General features: G+C 39.9%; 1 protein-coding gene and 1 pseudogene across 3 annotated transcripts in view; both read right to left on the reverse strand.

Annotated features, from left to right (window-relative positions):
- MACROD2 (mono-ADP ribosylhydrolase 2) overlaps positions 1–24,651 on the reverse strand; it is a 3,190,351-nt gene that overhangs the window by 1,047,184 nt on the left and 2,118,516 nt on the right. The gene's annotated exons all lie outside the window — the stretch shown is intronic.
- Positions 11,297–11,972, reverse strand: LOC120937792 (annotated as a pseudogene).

Genomic DNA, 24,651 nt, shown 5'->3' on the forward strand with positions numbered 1-24,651 from the left:
ACACCAATGATCAAAGGGAAAAAATTGTGGCGCTGCATGCTTAATAAGCATATAAGCTTACTCACTACAATAAATAAACAATAATACCACCCTGTGACAAGTGAAAAAAAATCAAATAATGTAAAATATAATATGAATAAAGTCCATAAAGTAGTCCAGTGAATTTTTTCTGTGCAATATCTGAAGATATTGCACAGAAAAAAAAGTTTGTTGATAAAGGTTAAGATACTGTTCACATTCTATATTTTTTAAAGTGGCAGCTCATTTTCATATGAGGATCTTTTCTCCTGGGCGCAGTGGTGGTATTTAAAGTGTGGGCGGATATCTCTTTATTACCAACAGTTCTATGCACATATAGTACCAACTTTACCATTTAATTTTTTTCCACAGTCATATGTTCTGCTAAATATATCTAACATATATTTATATATTTTTACATTATGTGTTAATACATAAACCAAATAAGCAACTACAACAGCACAGAAATCTATAGAAAATTATTATGGGGTGGTGAATCATATCACCCTGGCAAGGATAAGTGTAACATTAATAGCAAAACCAAACCTATATTAAACTCCTAAAATTATGTTTTATGTAAATTATAGGAGACCCAATTTAGATCTGATAAGGAGCTACATGGATACAACTTTGAATGCACTCTAGTAGGCCTTTTTATGAACTCATACATGTGTATTTCTGCTAACCAGGGTTGAAATTTCTGAGAAAAGCCAGACAGCGTAGTATGTGCTCACAGAGAATATAAATGTCATTGCGGGCTGGGGAAAAATGTTATCATTACATGTCATGTTTCAATGCTACATAATGCTGTGTGTTCATTTTTCCCAATACATTTACAGTGACAACATATTCAATTATAAGAAGGTGTTCAGTACATGTTGGTTTAAATAAACTTTATGAGCTTGGTGTATAACTGGAATTCAAGCAGTTGTCCCATTTTTTTTTAAGGGAAAATCTATCATGCAGTCAATTTATTCAACAATCTCCATTTGCAAAGGTTGCATTTGAATGCTTAATGGTCACCACTATATGTATATATATGATATGATAATGTATAAAGTGGAAATTGATGGTGGTGGGTGTATTAAGTATAGTGAATAAAGTAAACCTGTTTACGCAGCCATATCCTCTGATTTGTTTTAAATCTCTTACACTAATTATCCAACCAATAGAATTTTATAGTAAATGATCTAACAGCAAGTGACAGAAAGGTTTAAGATGTCGAAGCCCGAATTACGAAGACCCAAGTTGTTGAATGATCAGGCTATGCAAATTAAAGTAATATACACATTAAAATGAACCTATCAGGAGAGATTTCTAGCTTATTTTGAAGGTACAAGCTCAGAAGCTACGCATCGTATTCCTTGCACGCTATTTAGTGAGTCACCAACCTAGAACAAGCCTACAGCCAAAGTGTTGGCGAACATAATACACGCATTGTAAATTGACATGGGTCAACAAACTAAAAAGTTAAAGGAAAAGTTCACTTTTACAAAAATAATTAAATAAATGCATTTTTTTATTTGCAGGTAAAAAAAAAATGCATGTATTATTTTTTTCGTTAGGAACCTGTAAAGCATTGCACCCATGATCAGCAGATTGTAGGTGTAATGACACGGTCCTGTAAACTGTCAGTGTATCCTCCTGTACCCCCAATACGTGCATGTGGTTACACTGACAGGAAGCTCAGTAAACTATCATTGAAAACTACAAGCGGACAGCCACAAAAGCTATCAGGACTTGTAGTTTTCCTATTCATAGAATACTGTGAAGGAATTATGCAGCCGTGTTTTGTTTTTTTTTAAGTGGATGTAAACCCTCACATATACCCAGTGAAGTGAACAGTCTCAGATGATACACAGAGATGAAACAAATCTCCCTACATAAGTTTTACATGTATATCTGCTGTCTTCAGCTTGCTATGTTCTTTAGAATTCTTACATCGGGTTCAAATTTTTGCTTCCTCATTCAGCAGTAGCAGTGTACACTTGTATTAGTAAAATCAGCTGGGAGACAGCTGATTGGAGGAAAGGCACACACTCCCACTCCACATAGGCAGAGACTTGCAGAGCTGTGCTGTGAATAGACCAGCTCTCTGCTAATCTATTTATAGCACCCTCCCTCGACATAAATTTGCAACTGCTTTTAAGTCATGTCAGAAGTTATCATGCTGATAACAGAAGAACAGAGCAGCTGTAAGACACAGGACTTGGGTCTTTGGAGAGAGATAAGAAAACACTACAGATATATGTGCCTAGGTCAAATTTCATGAATCAGGTTTACATTCACTTTTTATTTACTTGACAGCTAGTGGGGAGGGGGGAGGACCCCCGCTAGCTGTCAAAACGGGGACTCGGGGGTGCGCTGTATTGTAACATGTTACACCCTGAATATGTTTTGAACCTGCGGCTACAGCATACAATCCTGGGAGGGTGTTTACGTCTTTGGGAAACAGCTGGTCACAGATCGGGGTAAAGAGCCAATCATAGTGTCCCTCCACATGATCAGATGTGTCCAATGACAGCTGATCATCATGTAAACACAAGATGGTTATCACCATTCCTTTCCTCACACTGGCCGCATGAGGAGAGGAGAGCTGATAACTGGCTTGTGTTAAGGGGACATCAGTGCAGTCCCGACAGTGCCCACCCATGCTGTCAATCAGTGCCCACCAGTGCTACCAATCAGTGCCCACCAGTGCTGTCAATCAGTGTCTCCTTATCATTGTCACCTATCAGTGCCCCCTATCAATGCCCATCAGTGTTGCCTATCAGTGCCGCCTCTCAGTGCCTCCTATCAGTGTCCTTCAGTGCCGCCTATAAGTACAGCCTCATCAGTGCCTCCTCATAAGTGCTCACCAGTGCCGCCTATCAGTGCCACCTCATCAGTGCAGCCTATCAATGGAGCCTCATAAGTGCACATCAGTGAAGGAGAAAATTTACAAGTTTTCTTCTTTTAATTTTTTTTTTTTTAAATTGTCAGTCTTTTTTTGTTTGTTTAGCAAAAAATAAAAAACCCAGTGGTGATTAAATACCACCAAAAGAAAGCTCCATTTATATGATAAAATTATAAAAATGTAATATGGGTACACTGTAGCATGACCGTGCAATTATCATTCAAAGTGTGAGAGCGCCGAAAGCTGAAAATTGTCCTGAGCAGGGAGGTGGTATATGTGCCCAGTAGGCAAATGGTTAAGCAAGCATTTGGATGATAGCTCAGCAAGTTGCACTTTATATACCATCAATGGCAGCTTAAAAAAAATCGGGAAAAAAACTATGACAGGTTCCTTAATAAATTAACTTTAGAAATCCATGTTTGAGACAATATCCTGGATTTTCCCGTAAGGACCTCTTTATACCATAGATGGGTTAAACTGCAGTATTGTGGGCATTAACATGTGTTATGTTGAGGCAGCTTGTTCATTTTAGTGCGATTCCAAGAGAAGGCATGGGCCAAAAACTGTAACCGCAGTATTTTTTTTTTAACGCAACTGTGTATACCTGTGGTATGTTGAATGTGATTCTAAATGAATGACACCACAACTGACTTTATAATGTGCATTACATTCCTGTGAGTTGCAGTAACATACAGTAAAGCATGCATTTTACACCACCACAATGATCTAAAGGGGGCTTTAAAGAGAACCAGATTCATAACCTGTAGAAATTACAGTGGCTATTGTGCAGAGTTTTCTAAAACATTAATCCTTTAGTTCCAAATGTAAGTGCCCGATCCACAAAGCACTTACCTGGAATTTTGCAGCGGTGTAACTTAAATCCGTCCGGCGCTAGGCGGGCCCAATCGAATGGGGCGAGTCCCATTTAAATTAGGCGCGCTCCCGCGCAGGACGTACTGCGCATGCTCCGTCGGGTAAATTACCCGACGTGCATTGCGCTAACTGACGTTGCACCGACGTCATTTGCTTAGACGTTAACGTAAATGGCGTCCAGCGCCATTCACGGACGTCTTACGCAAACAACGTTGATGTTTAAATTTCGACGCGGGAACGACGGCCATACTTACCATGAGCCCTAGCTTTACGCGGCGTAACTCGACGGAAACGACGTAGATTTAGATCGACGGGCCGTTCGGGACGTTCGGGGATCGCCGTAAGTCTTAATTTGCATATTCTACGCCAGCCGCAATGGCCTCGCCACCTAGCGGCCGGCCTAGAATTGCATCCTTAAGATCCGACAGTGTAATTCAATTACACCTGTCGGATCTTAGGGCTAGCTATGCGTAACTGATTCTATGAATCAGTCGCATAGTTAGAAACAGAAATACGACGGCGTATCAGTAGATACGCCGTTGTATCTCGTTTGTGAATCTGGCCCAAGGTTCTCCCTAAACTGCAACAGATCCTTAGACAGCTAAAGTAAAGTTTCTAAAAGTGAAAAAAAAGGATAACAACCATTATCCTAGACGTTATTTCATATTACTTATCTCTGTGTGGATGGCAGTGTTCAAAAGTGAGGTCTTTCCTGTCTTTTGTTTTGGTCTGTTGAGCCTTAAAAAACACCAGTGCTCTATCAGGAGCAAATGATACTCATCTGCTGCTTTCTAAATATAAAAGCGCACTTCTTTCAATTGGAATGCAAATGCTGTCATTTGGCTAATGTAAATATTCCTGCCAAACCGATACACTATCAGTTTCCTGTCAGAGCTGTGAACCTTGTGAATATCTGCTTTATTCTTCTTTATTTACTTAACAGGAATTCCATTTTGGAATTGCATCGCTTTCTTTGTTGTGGGAGAGATGTCATCACTCAGAGGGGCAATCTCAAAATGACAAGGAGTGAGCAACTCTCCAACAGATCGTTATTGCTCCTGGACCACCAATTTCACTGTGCATGGTTTGTTCTTAAACATTAAAGTGGATGTAAACCCACTCTCATCCTTTCTAGACTACTGCCATAGTGCTGATCTATAAGGATATACATGCCTCCTGCATGTATCCTTACCTGTCAAATGTCTCCCTTCTGTCTGTTATAAGAACTGAAAAATGCAGATTCTGTGGGTGGATCTGTTGTCTGGAGCTCGGGGGGTGGAGTTGTGATGTCAGTAGACTCCCCACCCTCCTCTACACGCCCCTTGTCAACATGAATGTTGTCCTGTGTATTCCTTACACTAAATTCTGCTGTGATCACTAACGTCCAGTCAAAATCCAGAAAAGTAACCACATGACTTCAGAAAAGTGGGGTTGGGAATTGAAAAAATAATGCCTGTCTCCAGGCTAGTGCATGAGATATGTAAATAATCTGTCATTCACAGCAAGGGGGCGGAACGGACTAAGGTTTTTCTCTGTAAGTCCGTTTTATTTCACTGAACAATAAAAGAGGATTGCTCAGAGCTGGATTAACTCTGTGTGGCAAGACTGGGCACAGATGATAGGAAATCTTATACTGTACATTGTGACATCAAAAAAATTAATACAAATTTTCGAGTTTACATCCACTTCAATGACAACTTTAATGACTGGTTTTAATGAAGAAATTAACAAACCTATGGCTAGAGGAAATTCAACAGCCTAAATTTGTATATGTTGAATCATACTGTGTATTCCCATTTTAAAAAAAATGGTAAGATACTGTATGTCTCAAGCATTTGTTTAAATGTTCCAAAAAAGAAGAAAAAAGCAAATAATTTCTGTAATTCAAAATACAACAAAAATGTTAATCTAAAAAAAAAAACAACCGCACACCCCTTCTGATATATTAGACTAGATACAACCAAATGCAAGGTGAATTCGATTTAATAAAAAAACATTGAATAATAAAGCAGCAAACCTTCAGCCTGTTCAAGTTAAGGGAAACAATTCCTTGCAACGTGAACAGGGGGATTTACTAAAACAAGAGAGTGCAAAATCTGGTGCAGCTTTGCATGGCAGCCAATCAGCTTCTAACTTCAGCTTGTTCAATTAAGCTTTGACAATAAAACCTGGTAGCTAGTGGGTTTCTATGCAGAGTCACATCACATTTTGCACACTCCAGTTTTAGTAAATCTCCCCCCTATTTGTCTTTAGTAAAACCCCCCACTGCCTTTATTACCTTTTATAATCACAATTTCATGTTCATACCTGCTTCTGTTTTATATCATTTGGGACCATGAAATCATTTCTATACAACAAACACTGTTGCCATGTTTGTACGTTTTTTTTTTTCGTTTCATTAAGCGAACAAGTGAAGCTTTACAGGGTTAGTTCACCTTCAACTGTTGAAGGAAATCCTGAGGGTGGTCCTGTTTCCCTGCTTGGTTTTTAATTCCATTTTTAGGTTTGAAACTGCAGTAAACCACAGGGAACACTCTTATTGTAACATGGGTAATCATAGGAGATTCCAAGGTGAGAGGGAACCGTCTTGATTGCTCCATAAATTTAGGAAGACAGCTAATAATGCTAATGCTCAGTAAACATGCACAAATATTGAAATATTTCATTTAGGAATTTCGGTTTCGTCCGAAAAATAAATGTATTTAGTTACTCCCGAAATTTGTTTTTATTTATTTTGTTTCGTTAAAAAATGCATTCGTCCAAAAATTCGAATTAATTAAGGTTGAATTTGTCAATTGAAGGCTTATGGTGTCTGTCGAATGTTATAAGAGGATTCAACAAAGCAGCTAAACTGTATGACGCCGCAATCGTACATTTCCGGTTGAATACTCCACCCACAAGCAATAGTAGAATTCTAACGTTGTATGATGAGTAATAATTTATTAATTATTATTACTAGTCAACCAACATTAGAATTCTAACATAGCCTATGGGAAGAGCATATGACCATAAATGTCCGCTCACGGCGATCGTATGTTTTTAGCTGCTTCGTCGAATTATGTCTCTATAATGTCGAATCTTTTCTCTCTATGTCGAATAATCTTGGACTAGAGTTAGGTCAGGCACAATCAACTGCAGATTCGATAGACACAGATCGCTATTGTCACCGTCATGTCGAATCTTCTATCTATATCGAACTGTTGTCGCAACAAAACGAAAATAAAACATTTTTTAGAGCCATGACTAAGCACTAGTTTAGAGTGTGAAACGCGTCGGCTGTCCTGTCTGGTGATTGCGGTGACTGTACATGTTCAGTTGAAAATAAAGACAACTTTCTTTTAAAAGTTATTTTGGAGTGCGGCTGTCCATCTTCCTTCTCTCGTCTTCATTAAAACATTTTTTATGTTGGATCTTTCGGATTCTGCATATTCATTATCATTTGTTAAAACAAACGCAAAATCCCAGAAATTCTGATGAAAATTCATTCAGACAAAAACGAATGCACATGTCTAATGCTCAGATTTCACCTATAACTGAAATGTCTCTTTTGGGTGCCGGTATACTTTAAATCCCAACTCTGGGAAATCTGAAATTACCCCATTGCAGTGGGGCTGCACCCACACTGCAAAGTTTAACTGCTTGTTTAGGTCTAGGGAACTGTTAAAAACACTTTTTATTTTTTTAAATCCTCCTCTCCTTTGGCAGACAGCGCTCCCCTATATGGTCCCTTGGCATATCGACACCCAATGCAGGGCTATAATGTCAGTACCTTAGACCATTGGTCATCAACCCTGTCCTCAGGGCGCACTAACAGGCCAGGTTTGCAAGATAACTGAAATACATCACAAGTGATATCATTTGTTGTTCAGCTGTGATTGCAGCATTCTAGTCTGCATCTCCCCAAGGTATTACGTAAAATCTGTCCTGTTAGTGGGCCCTGAGGGAAGGGTTGATGATCACTGCCTTAGACCACTGGAGAATGGGAAGAAGACACTATGGGCACTGGTCTAGAAGCACAGAAGATTGGGAAGGAAAATTTACTTTTCTATGCCCCCCCCCCTAGACCTAAATGAACAGTTAACCGTGCAGGTGAAGCCCCACTGTAAGGAAAAATATTTAAGTTTAGCTTTAAAGTGAGCTTGCTTCTAAAATCCTTACAAGTACAATAATTTTTATTTTCTGCATGCCCCTGAACCTAAACAAGCATAAATACACATTGGTGTTTTTTCCTTATTGGAGTATCTTCTTTACCGAGTTAGCTGCAGCCTCGTTCACGAATAAGACAGAGTACTGTGATGGTGGCCGCAGTTTCACTCTGAAGTGCTGTAACAGACTGCTAACTTTGGCTGCAATTGAATTATATATAACTCATTTTAAAGTTAAGCTAAGTGGACTTCCCAACTGATCTGTGCAACACCATAATCTCCTGTTGTGCCCTTATACCACCGCTATAATTTTTGGATTAGCTGTTGACTGCTTAACTTGGCCTGGAGTTGCACTCTGAGTACAAAGAGAGAAAGACAAATGCTGCCATTGTGTGAATGTAATTGAATATATTTTTATAGAGCCCTAAAAAGAACTATATCCAGAAGGTAAAAGAATTCTGGTTTAGAGGACTCAGCCACTCAGCAGTTAAGAATAAGCTGGACCCCTGTAAATCCACAGAAACCTTGATGATGTCAATTTTTGGACATTGTATAGATCTATGAAAATAAAATTCAGAATATATAGTGTTTTCAAGGAGAGTTTCACCCCAAGAGATCTGCAGCAAGGTTACGTTTATTGGCAGTGCTTGCTTACACTTTTATTAATCATCTGTGACCTAAATAATGCCAAACACTGTAGATAATTTAGACGTTAATGAGTTTCTGGCTTCATCAATAATGTATGCCTATAAGAGGCACTATAAAACCTTTTATAAAATGACCAATCATATTTTTTTCGCCCTTATATCAGTCTATTATGAAGGCACATTGAGAGTCTGCTGTGACAATGGCACTGTCGGTTTGACAAATTCAGTTTTTAAACTTTTTGTTCCATGGCAGAAAATATGAGGATAAGAATTTAGGAACTGTCACTGCTTACCTGTTGTTTAAGGTAACCTGTTCTTTGCCCTTGGGAGAGTTGGGATGGAAAAAGCTATGCTCGCTGGGGGAGGGGAGAGGATGGGGATAGGAGGGTTATTGGGAAACATGGGGGCAGGGGTGACAGATGGTAGAAGGAAGGAGGAGGCAACAGGCAGAAGTGACTGCAGGCATGGTACAGGAGACAGTCTGAGATTGCAGGCATGGTACAGGAGACAGTCAGGGACTGCAGGCATGGTACAGGAGACAGTCAGGGACTGCAGGCATGGTAGAGGAGACAGTCAGGGACTGCAGGCATGGTAGAGGAGACAGTCAGGGACTTCAGGTATTGTACATGAGACAGTCAGGGACTGCAGGCATGGTACAGGAGACAGTCAGGGATTGCAGGCATGGTACAAAAGACAGTTAGAAACTGCAGGCATGGTACAAGAGACAGTTAGGGACTGCAGGCATGGTACAGGAGACAGTTAAGGACTCCAGGCAGGGTACAGGTGTCTCTCGGGGGAGAGGAGAGGAGCACTATATTTGATTGGCTGCTTCTGCTTGGCACACACGCACAATTGCACATGATGATGACTTTAAGTCGTCATGATCATGTGCGATTGTTCGTGTGTGCCAGGCCTAAGCAGAAGCCTAAATAAAGTGTAATAAAGTGATTTGTGCAACAGCCTGTTGCACAAATCACTTTATTACACTTTTTTTGTGATATTTATGGCTGCTATGCATATTTATATAATCCATATTTAGCACTATATTTAACTGGCTGCTTGCTTCTGCTTGGGCCTGGCACAGTGGCACACACACATGCACAACATGATCATCATCTTCAAGGGTACGTACCTGCTAGGCTGCACTCACTGCTAATCCCTGCTGGCTGCTGCTGCCTGGTGATTTCCCTTCTTGTTCTGGTGGTGATGTCACAGACCCCCGCTCCTGGCCTGGGGGAGATGATGCCGGCCGCGCAGAGGAGGGTAGGATTCCCCTTCTTTTTCTTGTGTCTCATGACACTTGTCTCTTCTCCTCACAAGTCACGTCACTGGTCACAAACCCCTGCTCCTTGCCTGGGGAAGAAGATGATGCTGGCCACGCAGAGGAGGGTAGGCGGAGCATTAGGCTCCGCCAGTTGCCTTGCTTTTTTCTCCTGTACCAGGAAGTCATTGCGTGCCTGTCACTCCCGGCCTCCACACAGGCAAAGTAGCAAGTAGTGTGGGGGGGGGCGACCGCAAGAGCCGAGAAATCGCCACAGGAGGACGGGGCTGGGGCCGCTGGAATCTGGCCCTGCCCACGCGACGTCACTTCCGGTATCGGTTTCCAAGATCGGAGCATTTTCAAAATGGCTAGTATCGGCGCTGATACCGATTCCAGTATCGGTGCATCCCTAGTATGTGGCTCATTGACTTTTGTATATACCAAACATTTATATTCTTGTTTCCTAAAGAAGACTTTGATAACCAAGGTGCAACACAAAGTCACTACTAGATCAGTGGTGCCCAACAACTGCCTGCTGGTTAACCTTGTGCAGCCTTTTGAATGCCGGGCACTTTACAGAGCTGCAGCGGGAGGCCGGGTGCTGGAATGTTCCCTCTGTTCTGTTAAATTGTTGACACTGGGGGAGGAATTTACATGTAGTAGGGTTTTGCCATTAAAGTATTTGTGAACCTATATATATATATATATATATATATATATATATATATATATATATATACACCATTGTAAGTATATATACTTTTCTTTTTTATGTAAGTGATGACCTCTTACAAAGATGGGGTGGAGATTTCCTAACATAGTCAAATGTGCAGTGCAAAATAGGAAAGCAAGGGGACTGGCAGGATCACTAGGTATTTTACACAAAGGAAACAATGCAAAGAGAACAGGATACTTTTTAACACAAGTACATGCTACAACAGACACATATCAGAAATATGAAATGTTAGGGTGATTTAGATGTATTACCCATGTTATAAAAAAATAAAAAATGTTTTTTTTTTTAGTCTAGAGAAAGTAGAAGCACCACATCTGACTATTTTTAAATGGATGTTTGCCAGTAAACAGGTAATGCTTCAAATAAAAGACCCTTTTAAATACCATTTTTAAACTCATATTTGTCATGAGCTCAAAGGCTCCATTCACATTTGTGCAATGCAGAAATGCAAAAATGCACATCCTGTTTTGCAGGCACCCTGCAGTTCCATTAATTCTTAATGGCACCCTAACACATCTAGCTTGCCTGCTAAGTTCTATGCATTTTGGTGTGTTGATTAAGAAAAAAAAAGATTGCACTTTTGTGTGATTTAAAATAAAAATAAAGTTGTCCTTAATTCAAAATAACTTGCCACACATCGCCATTTGGGCTCTCAGATTGATAATAAACCCTTGAATAAGAACTAATGTACCCATCAGTTGGTACATTTGTTAAACATGTTCTTAACCAACATGGCATAATCTAAAGATTCCCAGTCAGCTGTGGAATTATAAGTCCCAACACACCTATGTTAGAGCTTGCTGGGACTTGTAGTTTCACAATTATTAGGGAGATCCAGGTTGTCCCTCTCTGGTATAATGAATAGTCCACCATCCAGGCTTGCTCTCACTTGTAATGGAAGGTTTCCATAAGGAGAGATGAAGCTTTAGTAAATGTGATTTAGCTCAGTAGGTTTGAGTGATGAGAGCTTCTACTACATTTCCCATGTGTTTCCCCAGACTTTGTTCAGCTGCTGATCGAGGAATTTCCATTTTATTCATAATAAGCTCCATGTCTTCACTCTTGTTTGTGACCTTGGCAAGTTCCTTTTCTCTTTCTTGCATGGCTTTTCTGTTCTCTTGATCACCTGTCTCCAATTACTGACATAGCAGTGTCCAGGTTGGAGCTCTAGATCTCCTTCTCCACTGCACAGTTGGTCACTCTCTCCAGGTCGGCCACCCCACTGTCATATTTCGCCGGCTTGTCAGCCCGCCGCTCGCTACAGTTCTCCTCATTCTCCAAATCCAGCTCCACATCCCCTTCTGCCGCCATGTTTTCCTCTCACAAACCGGAAGAACATTTTTTTGTGAGATTTTTATGTGTAGGGCAGCCTAAATGCAATGCATCATATCGTACAAAAACAAGCAAGCACGTTACCCTTGCATAGGCGTGAGTGGAGAGTTAATTTCATGCAAAAAGTGATTTCGAAAAGATTAGCCTATATCAATGCAAAAACCTTTAAACTTCACATTCATTCTCAATCAGACTTTCTCTAAACTACAATTGACTGGGAAGAATGCGATCCTTCATAGAGCATGCACACATTGTTGCCAATGGTCCTCTTGGTTCTGTTTTTCTGAAAATATGTATATCATATGAAAAAAATATATATTTTGATGCATTTCTCTAGGCTTTCATTAGATCACTAATTTATTATTTGATAACAGCACTTACAGTATTGTTTTTATTAAGAAATCTAGTTGATGTGCAGAAAAATATATTTTGTACATGACTCATTGGACAATGTACAATAGACAGGTAGGCATGACCTAGTGTTCATCTGCTTATGACTCACACTTTTCAAAGATCGTTGTAATACATATTTTTGGTTCAAATACACTGAGGCTCTAGGAAAGAAAAAGGATATACTCATACAGTTGTAGCATTTCAGTTTGGGACACATTTTTGCCACAAATAAATTGACTCGCTGCAAAAAGGTGCTAAAGTTTTAAGATCTGAAATAAATTGTCATGTAACCTTATTGTTATGATAGTAATTGTGCCGCTAGTATCTGCATAATATTATTTATTTATTGAATTATTGATTACAGGTATTTATAGGGTTATGCCTTGTACACACGATCGGAATTTTCCGATGGAAAAAGTCAAACAGACTTTTTCCATTGGATATTCCGATCGTGTGTAGCCCAGTTTTTTCATTAGAAATTCAGATGAATTCCATCGGAGTTTAGATATAGAACATGTTCTATTTTTCTCCAATGGAATTCTGGTGTGGAGAACGCCTCTTGAGGGGGCGAGCGGGCAAGTCAGGACACTCTCTACGTTGCAGATAGAAAAATGAGCTGTGTGTTAGTGGGCGTCCTGACACTCCTGCCTCTCCCCTCAAGAGGCTTTCTCCACACCAGGGAGAAAGCCTTGCATTACTGTGTGTAGTTACAGACAGAAGAACAGGAAGTGAGGATTTCTCATAAGAAATAAGGACATTTAAAAGCAAAACCGAAGGATGAGGTAAGTGAAGGAGGACTGCACTGAGGTAAAGGAAGCTATTTAGGGATTTTTTTTTTTACCTTTACAACCCCTTTAAGGTTAAGTTTAGGCTTTTTACTTTTGGACTGTTATGTTTAGAAAGTTCCTTGAGATTGGGAATCAGTAAATACATTATTCTTTATTTTGAGTATGAAAATGTATTTTTCATTGTGATAAATTAAAGACAGTGAGACGAAGAAGGTAAAAAGCTGTCACCAACACCCAAACAACTGACCCCTGAAGATGCACGTTTGTGACGAAACGTCAGGAGGAGTAAGGGACGTGTGACGTATTGGACAGGGATACAGCCACCATCTTGTTAGTAGGAAGCGCTGCACGCTTTCCTTTGTTTGCATTTATATTTTTTATCAAATGTGACTTTTAAATCTGTTTGCATTTAATAAATGTTTTAGTATTTTGGATGTCTGTGCAATGAGCATTTTTCTTTCATCCTTCTATGCATGTGACTACTGGGCTTCAATTCCTGGAGTGCAGTAGCCAAACTCTGCTGTGATTAAATTCAAGCATACCCGGTGGGCCATTGTTTGCAAGATCTCTCCCTTTATATCGGTCTGCTCAATGAATAGGAGGAACTGTAAACACTGCTTTTGAGTCATATGTTCATTGTGTATATCCCATACACTGGCGGTGATGCCGCGTACACATAAACCTTTTTTCGGCTTGTAAAAAACGTTGTTTTTCAGCCTCTCGGAAAAACAATGTTTTTCAGCCTCTCGAAAAAACAACGTTTTTCAGCCTCTTGAAAAAACAAAGTTTTTTCTAACTTCATTATTAAAACGACGTTACCCACACATGATCGTGAAAAAAAATGCTCTAGCAAAGAGCGGTGACGTACAACGGCACTATAAAAGGGAAGTTCCATGCGGATGACGCCACCCTTGGGGCTGCTTTAGCTGATTTTGTGTTTGTAAAAGACGATTCGTGCTTTTCTGTCTGTTACAGCCTGATGAATGTGCTTACTCCATTATGAACGGTAGTTTAACCAGAACGAGCGTTCCCATCTCATAACTTGCTTCTGAGCATGCGCGGGTTTTTCATGTCGTTAAAGCCTACACACGATCATTTTTTACAACCCGAAAAACGACATTGTTTAAAACGTCGTTAAAAAATAGAGCATGTTCAAAAAAAAATTTTGGCGTTTTTTAGAACCCGAAAAATGCTCTGAAGCCCACACACGATCATTTTAAATGTTTTTTACAACCCGAAAAATGATCGTGTGGACGCGGCATAAGGGTCAGTTTTTTTGGGTGTTGGTGACAGCTTTTTACAGTTGTCTCATTGAATCTCATCAATTGTGGATCTTGTTATGAACATTCTGGCATATTCACATGATTGAACTTGCATATATGAACTTTCTGTTTGTTGCTACCAATTTTTAGTGCAACACCTTTACCCCGTATTTTCTCTATTGTACCCAAACAATATTGTGTTAGCAGCTCTTTTTACATTCATTTCCTATTAGCGCAAAAAAATCTTTTTTTTTTCTTAATTTTTTTCATAAATTAAAGACAATCTGTTTTGGACAAAATAGAAAAGGAATACAACCTATGCCAGGTCTTCATCTAGGTCCTCACTGGAGAAATGTCCTATTGATTCCATTCTCCAAACCTCACCTGCATCAAATGATAAAATGCATTCCTCTCTATTTTAAACTTCAACAAATGTCACCATGGAATTTGTACTGGTTTTGTACATAGCTTTGTATGTGTTATCGGGAGCATGAGACATATTCTGTGCTGTCCACTACTTGTTTCTGAAATTCTATAATTATGATAATAACACTAACTACATCAGTCATTTATTTAAAAATATATACCTATGTGGAGAAAAAACTCTCCGTAACGGGTCTTTAAAAAACAACCTTTGTAAAAGTTTGTAATTTAGGGTACTTGGCCTTCTACCCTATGGTAAAACATGGCTCAAAAAAAATTACATAATTTTGATTACAAATTATTAACATGATAGATTAACATTTGATGGAATGCTGAACTGGCATCCTGAATTTAATAAACTTTGTAAATAATGTAATGCTTCCCTCTAATGGCACAAGTGTAGTCTCCCATGTAAATCACAAAGTATTCACTTGGTTTGCTATTAGTGCTTCCATTTGGTCATATGATGTGTGTCATTTAATTTTCACATCTGAACCTCAGGAAAGTATTTGTTCTTATCTACTGTACAAATCATAAATTATGTAGAGTAACTGGCTGAAACTAGAGAGAGAGATTTGTGGGAAAATTGAAAGGATGCTAGTCAATTAAAAAAAAATGTGTGTCCTAAAATCCCCTCTTAGGGGGAGGCTGTCATGTCAAAATTACGGGCTCTGCCATTGCAGACTTGTTTTTAAAGATTTAGAACTTGGAGCTGATGCCCTCACATTTGGCATAGAATAAATTAGGAACTCTGGAGTTGCATAGTTTTTATTTTAGGATCAGAAATTTCCCTTCAAAAATGATGTTGCAAAGGAAGCTTCTATATATATTCCCTTACAGTTTCCCTATATGGAACAAGCAGAATAGATGTTAATGAAATGATGGATGCAGGTATTTGGGTGTACTAGTATGCTCAATTGGAGCATCAGAAGATTATTCAAGAGAGAAGGATGGGGGTATAGGTGAATTCAGTGCCACCAACATGGTACCACTAGCTTCAGCAGCCACCAATTGACTCACTGTGCTCTGAAGGATATGTAGCATCCCTGACTGTGCTTGATGGACCACATATCACATGCTAACGGAGGGAAGAGATGGCCTTCTTGGCAATAAAAAAATGGTCAAAGATTCTGCTGGAAACGGTGGCATGGATGTTGGAGACTTGTGGTGAAATTTAAGCTTTATCTAGAAACTGCACAACATAGCCCCCCTCTGATGAGCCTTGTCCCTACTTAATCTGGTATACCCTATGTCTCCTTATTGAGACTTTTTACTTGTCACTTGAGGCCAAAGATGTTTTGGCGGATGCTTCTAAAGAATCTTGTGGAGGAGAGGGAGATGTGAAACGCAAGGAATTTGCGATGGGAGTGTGAGCCTTTAACTATCGATTGCTATAATTGAGGTGCTTCTCCCATCAAGTCAAGCTTTGTGGTGCAAACATGTGTTTCCTTCTCACTCTTGTAAACAATTAGTTGGTACTTTTACCTGATATGCTGCAGGCAGAGGGTTCAGACCAGATCTGAAATGAGGAGTTATTAAAAATAATCAAGCTTTTCCTCCTGTGGTAAATGACTGATCATGTGGAGAAATAGTTCTGCCAACATTCCCATGTCTGTTTGCAGGGATTTTCGCGTTCGCTACATCGCCGCTAGTCTAGTTTCCCGTCGCAAAGTTAGTCGTCGTTTTTGGTGCCTTAACTTTACACATCAATTGTATTGCTGTATAAAGTATGGCCGTCGTTCCCGCGTCGAAATTTAAAAATGAACGTCGTTTGCGTAAGCCGTCCGGGAATACGGAATTACGCTACGCGCGTCGCCGTTCGAAAAAAATGACGTCACTGCGCGCAAAGCACGACGGGAATTGCGAAACGGAGCATGCGCAGTAGGTCCGGCGCGGGAGCGCGCCTAATTTAAATGGCACACGCCCATTTGAATTGGCCCGCCTTGCGCCAGACGGATTTACGATACACCGCCGCAAGTTTCCAGGTAAGTGCTTTGTGGATCGGGCACTAAAACTGGAAACTTGCGGCGGCGTATCGTAAACGGTTACGTTACACCGCCGCAAATGTATGTGAATCTGGGCCAAAGTGTATATGTTACACAAAAATATGCCCTTCAACATACTGCAATCTAGAGTGATGTAGCACAATGTAGTATAGCACTATATGGCAAAACTAACTCTCCCTACATACAGACTGTAATTTCTTCCTAAACTAGTACACAAACACAATAAATGGCTGATAGGAACCCAGCTATATATACACAACACCTCACACCATTGGCCCTTCTAAGGCACCTGACCTAAGTTCAAAGGGAAGGAGGGAAGGAAGCACATTCTGCTTAGTTGCTTACTATAGCAGTGAAATCATGCATTGGTTCACCTCAACTCAATGTCAGCCCCAAACCTTAACCTCATTACTAACTGCTGCCTTGAATCAACTACCTTACATCTGTAAAAGACAATAGTGTTAGAAATATACACTTATTTGAAGAGCCATTGTCATTCTGCCCATTCAAGGGCTCCCCAACTCCACTGTTACTCACCTTGATGGTGCTTATTCCTCCATCATAGCCAGAACTAAAATCCCCAGTCTCTCCTCTGGTGTAAGATTAGGGGTGTCATCACTCTTTCTGTCATGTCATACTGACCCAAGTACTCACTATTCAAAGTAAGTACAGTGATCTTAACCGCCGAGCTGTTGTTTTCTGACAGGGGATGGCCCCCCCGACAGAACGCTCTGATCAGCACTCTCCACTACTGGAGAAAAGCACTGATTGGGAGTCAGTGGGCTGCTGGTTTTCCAGCATGCTCATCCCACAGATTGACATACTCACCGGCCGAATGCGGGCCATTTTTTTGAACCGGCAAATGTCTCCCGACATTCAGCCCATGGGTACCCGGCTTTAGACATTGCATTGTACATTAATGAGGACAGACTTAAGCCTAGCACACCTGGACTGAATGTCAGCCGGTATAACAGCAACTAACCCACATTCGACCCATGTGTATGGTAGCAGGCCGGCCTGTCAGAACACAATAGTACAGCAGGGGGATCGCTGTACTAAAATTGGATTGTTAAGTACAGTAGCTCTGACCTGAGCTGTCAGGTGGGTTGAACGAAAAAAAAAATAGTGGTGTGTATGAGTCTTAAGGGCAGAGAACTCACTCTGACATTGAAAATAAATAAATACTGAAATGGGGTTTCGGCCCTAACTTTATAAGATGGATGCGTTCAATATACAAAGGGGAACAAGACAAGGCTGCCCACTTTCTCCTTTACTGTTTGCCCTCCTTATAGAACCCTTAGCCCAGAAGATTAGATTGGATCCTAGAGTACTTGGTATTGAGCTGGGAGGTGTTAACCACAAATTATGCCTCTATGCCGATGATATTTTGTTGTTTCTTTCATCTCCCCAAGTATCGGGCCCCAATTTACTCCCAATCCTACATCAATTTGCGTCAATTTCCGGCTTGGCCATTAACCCTAGGAAATGTTTAGCATTGAATATTTCTCTCTCCTACACGGAGCTGATGGCAGCAAAAGTGGGCCTCCCTTTCGAGTGGCCGACCAAAAGCATCCCATATTTGGGAATACATTTGACCGCAGATGCCACGGATCTTTATGCGTGCAATTACCCAGTCCTCCTAAAACAATTGACGAATTTATTAAAATCCTGGGCCCAACTCCCTCTTTCTTGGTTTGGAAGAATCTCGGCTGTAAAAATGACCTTACTTCCCAAGCTCCTATACCTCTTTAGAGTGCTCCCTATTACAGTACCGGCCCACTACCTTAGGATAATCCAAAAACGGGTCTCCTCCTTCGTCTGGGGATCCTCCAGGCCAAGGATTAAACCACAAATCTTATATCTCCCAAAGACGTCAGGGGGGCTCGGTTACCCTAATTTCGTAAGATATTACCAAGCAGCACAACTGGCTGTACTAACTAAATATCAAGCACGGCAAGAAGCACCGATATGGGTGTCTATCGAAGTGATGGAAAGTGACCCTATTTCAATCTCAAATCTATTATGGGTCTCTCCAAAACAGCGAAAACACATAACTAACCCCATCATGAAGCATTTGCTATCCTTATGGGACAAAGTTAAAAATAAGCATCTTTTGATGTCACCTCTGACCCCCCTGCTGTCTTTTACTAAAAATCTGGCATTTTACCCAGCCTGGATCTCTCCTAAATCCTTTAAGGAATGGGTAGATCGAGACTGCACTCAAAAATATAAATTCTTTGACTCAACGACAATGACCCCTTTCCCATCTTTGAGCAAAGCTCACGGCATACCCTCTAAGGAAATCTTTTGATATCTACAGATTAAAAATTTCTTTCAACCCTCAGCTTGCTCGACAGTTGAACCGATCCAATTATCTGCCTTCGAAAATATATGCAATAGCAACCCTCATGCTAGAAAATTAATATCCACCTTATACACCCAACTGCTTTCGCATTCAAGCACCGGGAAGTTACCTTATGTACGCAAATGGGAAGAAGATTTAGGTATAGAATTGAGTTCGGTGGAATGGGGTCAAATATGGAGCAACACCAAGACGGTGTCCACCAATATACTAGCGGCAGAGACAAACTTCAAAGTACTTTCCAGATGGTACTTAGTCCCAACTAGGGTGGCCAAATTTTCACGAAATTACTCTGACTTATGTTTTAGAGATTGCTCAGGTAGGGGAACCTACATTCATACCTGGTGGTCGTGCCCAAAAGTGCAAAAGTTTTGGCTGGAAATTTTCAAAATCATTGAAATCCTCACAAATAAAACAGTCCCCTTGGACCCCAAAACAGCTCTACTTAATTTAAAGCCAGACAGTATTCCATACGCTCGCTTCACCTTAACAAAACAGCTTCTGACAGCTGCAAAGCAAACTATAGCGAAAGCCTGGAAATCTCCAAATTTGAATTTAAATGAAACTATAAGCAGAATGAACACTGCTATGATGCACGCCAAGATGTCGGCAATAGAACTGGACATGATCACCAGGTTTGAGGGCGTTTGGGAGCCCTGGATGGAATATGTTACACATAACTCACTTAATCGTGAAGTTTTGATGCCATGGTAGCCCAGCCATCACATAGGTGTCCTGTCTAGGACTTACCCACAGTCGGAAGATCCTCGATCTAGTCCTGCAGACCCCCTGACCCCATCCCCATCTTCCCCCCTTTCTTTTGTATCCTTTATTTATTTTTTATTTTGTTTTCTTTCTCTCCCTCCGAATGTATTACTCCTTAATGTTCAGTTTTTTCCTAGCTACTAGCATTATAACGATAGCCACATATCATTTCGGTTGATTCAAAACTCTGAACAACCCAGGAATTCCTGTTGAAGCAACAATACGGAAATACAAGGACTATGGCACTTGGCCATTATACCAGGAACCTTAATGGATAGAGTATAGTATTGTTAGATCTTCATAACCTTACACTGTATGCAGTTAAACTCTGGAATCAAGAGTGATGTACTGGGCATAGCTACAGTGCCACCTTTTATTTTATTTTGTAAGTTCATTTGTGAGAACAGGAATTTCTCTCTGTTAGAGATAATTCTCATATTGTTAAATGATTGTATAATTGTCAAACAAGATTTACAATAAAGATATTTTGACAAGGAAAATAAATAAATACAACTTACAGTCAGCCATGACACCTTCTCCAGAGGAACAGCTAAAAAGTAGATTTATTAATATTTTTTTTATATTATTTGAATGGGAACACATAATATAATATGGGGTTTTCTCAAATTTGACTGCAAAAATTTGAATTGCACTTAAATTGTGTGAATGCTTTAAGATAAGTGCACATGAGCATTTGAGAACTGCTTCTTATATGCATCTGTGGAACAATTATAAAAGATGTTAACACAGTGTACAAATTGGATCATATGCTCATTTCTGTGGTTCACATTTCATGTCTTATTATGCTGGGTTTCCACATATTGTATTTCTATACAGAAGTCACAGTTGGGTTGGTGATACAAATCATCAACAGGTGTGTTTCTTTGTTCTAAAATGGCAATGTAGGAATATTTTGCTTAGTGAACAGGTGACAGTGAGAACAGCTTTCTCAGTCTGAAAATTTGACTCATAGATTTTAAATCGCAGACTTTTGTAAATATTTTAAGCCCTTTTGAATCAAACTGAGAAGCACTGTTTGTACACAAACTTTTCTGAAATTCCACATCTATAAAAATCTGTCCAGTTTTTTTTAATGACAGCCACATCAAGTTGTTGCTTGAGAATTCATTTTTTTTATTCGACTGTAATAGTCCTTAAAAAAGAACAAAGGCAAAACTTTTTTTTTATTTTGGATAAAGTAAGGGTGGGTTATAACCCCTGGCATGTAAAACCCAGAAGTGCTGTCTCGGCGTGCGTCCACAGGCTGGAAATTACATCGCCAAAAACCCCAGCCAATGTGTTCCGTCACTTCCACTGGACACCTTCAGAAATAGTAAATTTTCTAAAAATCAGTTTTGCCTTTAGTTATACATTAACCACATTACACTGTACACTCAACAAGCAATTTTTATTTTATTTTTTCGGAAAACAGACTTAAAGTGGTTGTAAACCCTTTACAACCACTTTAGCCTACAGGTAAGCCTAGATTAAGGCTTACCTGTAGGTGCTTGAAATATTTCCCAGACCTGCACGGTCTAGGAGATATTTGCAAATCTCCATAAGGCGATTTCTCCTGCGCATGTGCCGGAGTTAGATAGGGCACGCTGTGCCGTTTCTATCTCGGGTCATGTGGTTAAAGGCGGCTCCCGTGCACATGCACAGGAGTGACGCCACGTGACTCCGGCCAGCCACAGTGCTGGAGTTCGCGGCCCCGGAAGGAAGAGGGGTGAAGAATGCCCGCTTGCTACTATTGAGGAAGACATGGACATCGCGGGCTTCTCCTGCAGGTAAGTGTCACATAATGGGCTACTATGCGATGCAAAAGATTGAGAGCTGGTTCTCAAATTTACCGTCGGAAAAAATTCCTATGGGAAAATCCGATCATCTGTAGCAATTCCGACATTTGCTCGGAAACAATTTGACGCATGCTATGAAGCATTGAACTTAATTTTCTCTGCTCATCGTAGTGTTGTACGTCACCGCGTTCTTGACGGTCGAAAGTTCAGAAAACTTTTGTGTGGCCGCGTGTATGCAAGTTAAGCTTGAGCGGAGTTCCGTCGGAAAAACCATCCAAGGTTTTTCCGACGGAAAATACGATCATGTGTACGGGTCATTACAGTATGTGCATATACAATTTGCCTTTAACACTTTTTTGTATGTGCACATTTTCTCAGTTTTCTGAACTTTTCATTGCACTTTACTTTTTGTGAAAACTTAAAGCAGATTTGTGTTTACATTTTTGCAAAGACAGATGTTTACTAGTGGTGGTAACCATTTCTGTTAACAAATCACTTGAATCAGTAGATGTGCACATCTTGGGAGCAACAGCATAGTGATTGCAAGTTTTTGCATTTGGCTCTTTTTCCATATAAGTGATTTTCCACATCTACAATAGCTCTTAAAACATATTTGTTTTGTCTGCATTTACTTATGACTTTCGGGAAATAATTTGTGATTTTCTTATGTTATTTACTTTGTTTTAATCAGCAATGCCGCAGCAGCCTCTTGCGTACTGCGTTTGCCTGTCAGAATGACCCGCCATTCAGATGAAACAGAAAGTACCGAAAACTGCTACAAGAATGTGCATTTCTGGCTTCCTGGTTTTCATATCTGCTGGTAGTTTTAGAAATTCTTTAACTGCCTCAAGACCAGACATTGTTACCCCCTTCCTACCCAGGAATGTGATGTCACACCTTGAGACAATTAGTCAGTAATGCAGCACTGTATCCAAAGTCACCTAATTGCGCTTTATTATTTTAATTTTGCTATTTATCTTTGTGATAAAACAATCTGTGTTAAGTGGCAACTATTCACACATGCATTAACTTATATAGTAGTGCAGAAGACTTTTTTCTTTACCTAGATCAGTGATGGACCGTGTCCCAAGGACAGAGCGCACCACTGATCGCTGTGCTGTATACCCCCCACAGGCGTGCAAGCGCTGCAAAAGTGTAACAAGGTCATATGACGTCATCCCAGAAAGAGGGAGCCACCTTGTGCCCCTCATGTTGCAATACGGCAGGCGGGAGGTAGTTAAATGTCATATAGAAATATAATGAAAATCAAATCATATCTGGCATATGCCAAGTTTGATACCTAAGAAACCGTATCAAAAGATGCCTGCTCATATATTTTATAGTCAGAAATTTAACAAGAGCTCCAGAACACCCCACTCCCCTCTCTATTGGCAGTTGAAAGTTTTAAGTGTGAAATTACAATAGAAATTATTGCGCTATGGGATGTGAATAGTTGTAAATAGATCAAATATATAAATGAAAAAATAGTGTTAAATGGATAACTCAAGCTGCAACACTTAAATACACGTGATAGACATGTAAACACGAACAAAAAAACAAAAAAAGGGTTGCGCTAGTAATACCACATAGTAAAAATGCGTTCGACGCGATGATGTCAGTGCGTTGAACGTGACCCTGGAAGCACGGGTGCACCTTTGTTTGATATCTTGTTTTTAAAAACTTTTTACTTGTGGAGTATTATGGAGTGTAATTTGTACACGCAATTTTAATAAAAGCCCGAATTTTTTGGCGGTACATCACTATCCGAGTGCTTATTTCTCCCTGGGTTTCCCATCTGTGTTTGGAGCCTCAAAGTGAGTGGAGTACCCTGAAAGGTGATTGGGATCTATACACACCAGGCGAGGACCAGCTGGATACAGTGGAGTGTTGCAGTTCCCCCCTCCTTTGGATTGAGTGGACCAATATGCTGTATTTGAACGATTATCTGGTAAGAGTTAACTACTTTCTCCCTCCTCGGTGTATCCTCAGGATTTCTTTCATCCTATTCAACCTCACTCTGATCGGTAGTGGAATCTTCTCATCTTCACCTTTTCAATCTACATCTGTGGAGTTGATGTTTGGATTTGGACAATTCATTTAAAAATCATCCATTGTGTGGGGATAATTTCCCCGAGTTTCTACCTTTGTGATTTTTGGACTTAATTTATATTCTTGTTTTGCACATGGCACACATGCTGTGCTAATATTTGTTTCACTAAGGATTATTTAAAAATGTTTACTTATTATTAATTTATTTATTTCACTTTAATGGATATGTATATTTATTCATTTGTTTTTTATATATTCACTTACCTACACATTTTTACTATGTGGTATTACTAGCGCAACCCTTTTTTTGTTTTTTTGAAAGTTTTAAGTGTGCCAGTTAAGGCTTGCTCCCGCCCTCAGGGCTCCCTAAGCACACAAAGTTTTGCTGACACATTTTGGTTATGCATGTTAGGAGTTTATGTTAGTTTTATATGTTTATATTCATGCCAAGTTCACTTCAGCTGCCTGTTGATGGGAGCCTTCAATTTACTAATTAGTTGAAAATCCAATGTATCTGCATAAAAATATAACACAGAATTTGTCTCTTTGCCTCAGGCATCCACCTCACATTTGTTTCTCTGGTTTCACAAATCAGCACAACTATATTTTCCATAGCTTTGATCCTTAGTTTACAGTTTAACACCTACTGACAAATCAAATGCCAATACAAACAATATGCTCTCACTACCCTTTACCTAAATATCAAGTGTAGCATAAACTAAACATTATAAACAAGAACATTTCATTATGAAATACAAACAAGGTCCTGAAACCTCTTTATCTTCATGGTTCTGCTATAAGAACCTGTAGTTTTTTCCACATGTAAAAAGCTTTCAGTTACTACTTAGCAAATGTGCTATTGTACGCAATTCTAAGAGCCAAAAAGAAAAAAAAGAAAA

Source organism: Rana temporaria, chromosome 4 (genome assembly GCF_905171775.1).
Source record: "Rana temporaria chromosome 4, aRanTem1.1, whole genome shotgun sequence".
Taxonomy (NCBI): domain Eukaryota; kingdom Metazoa; phylum Chordata; class Amphibia; order Anura; family Ranidae; genus Rana; species Rana temporaria.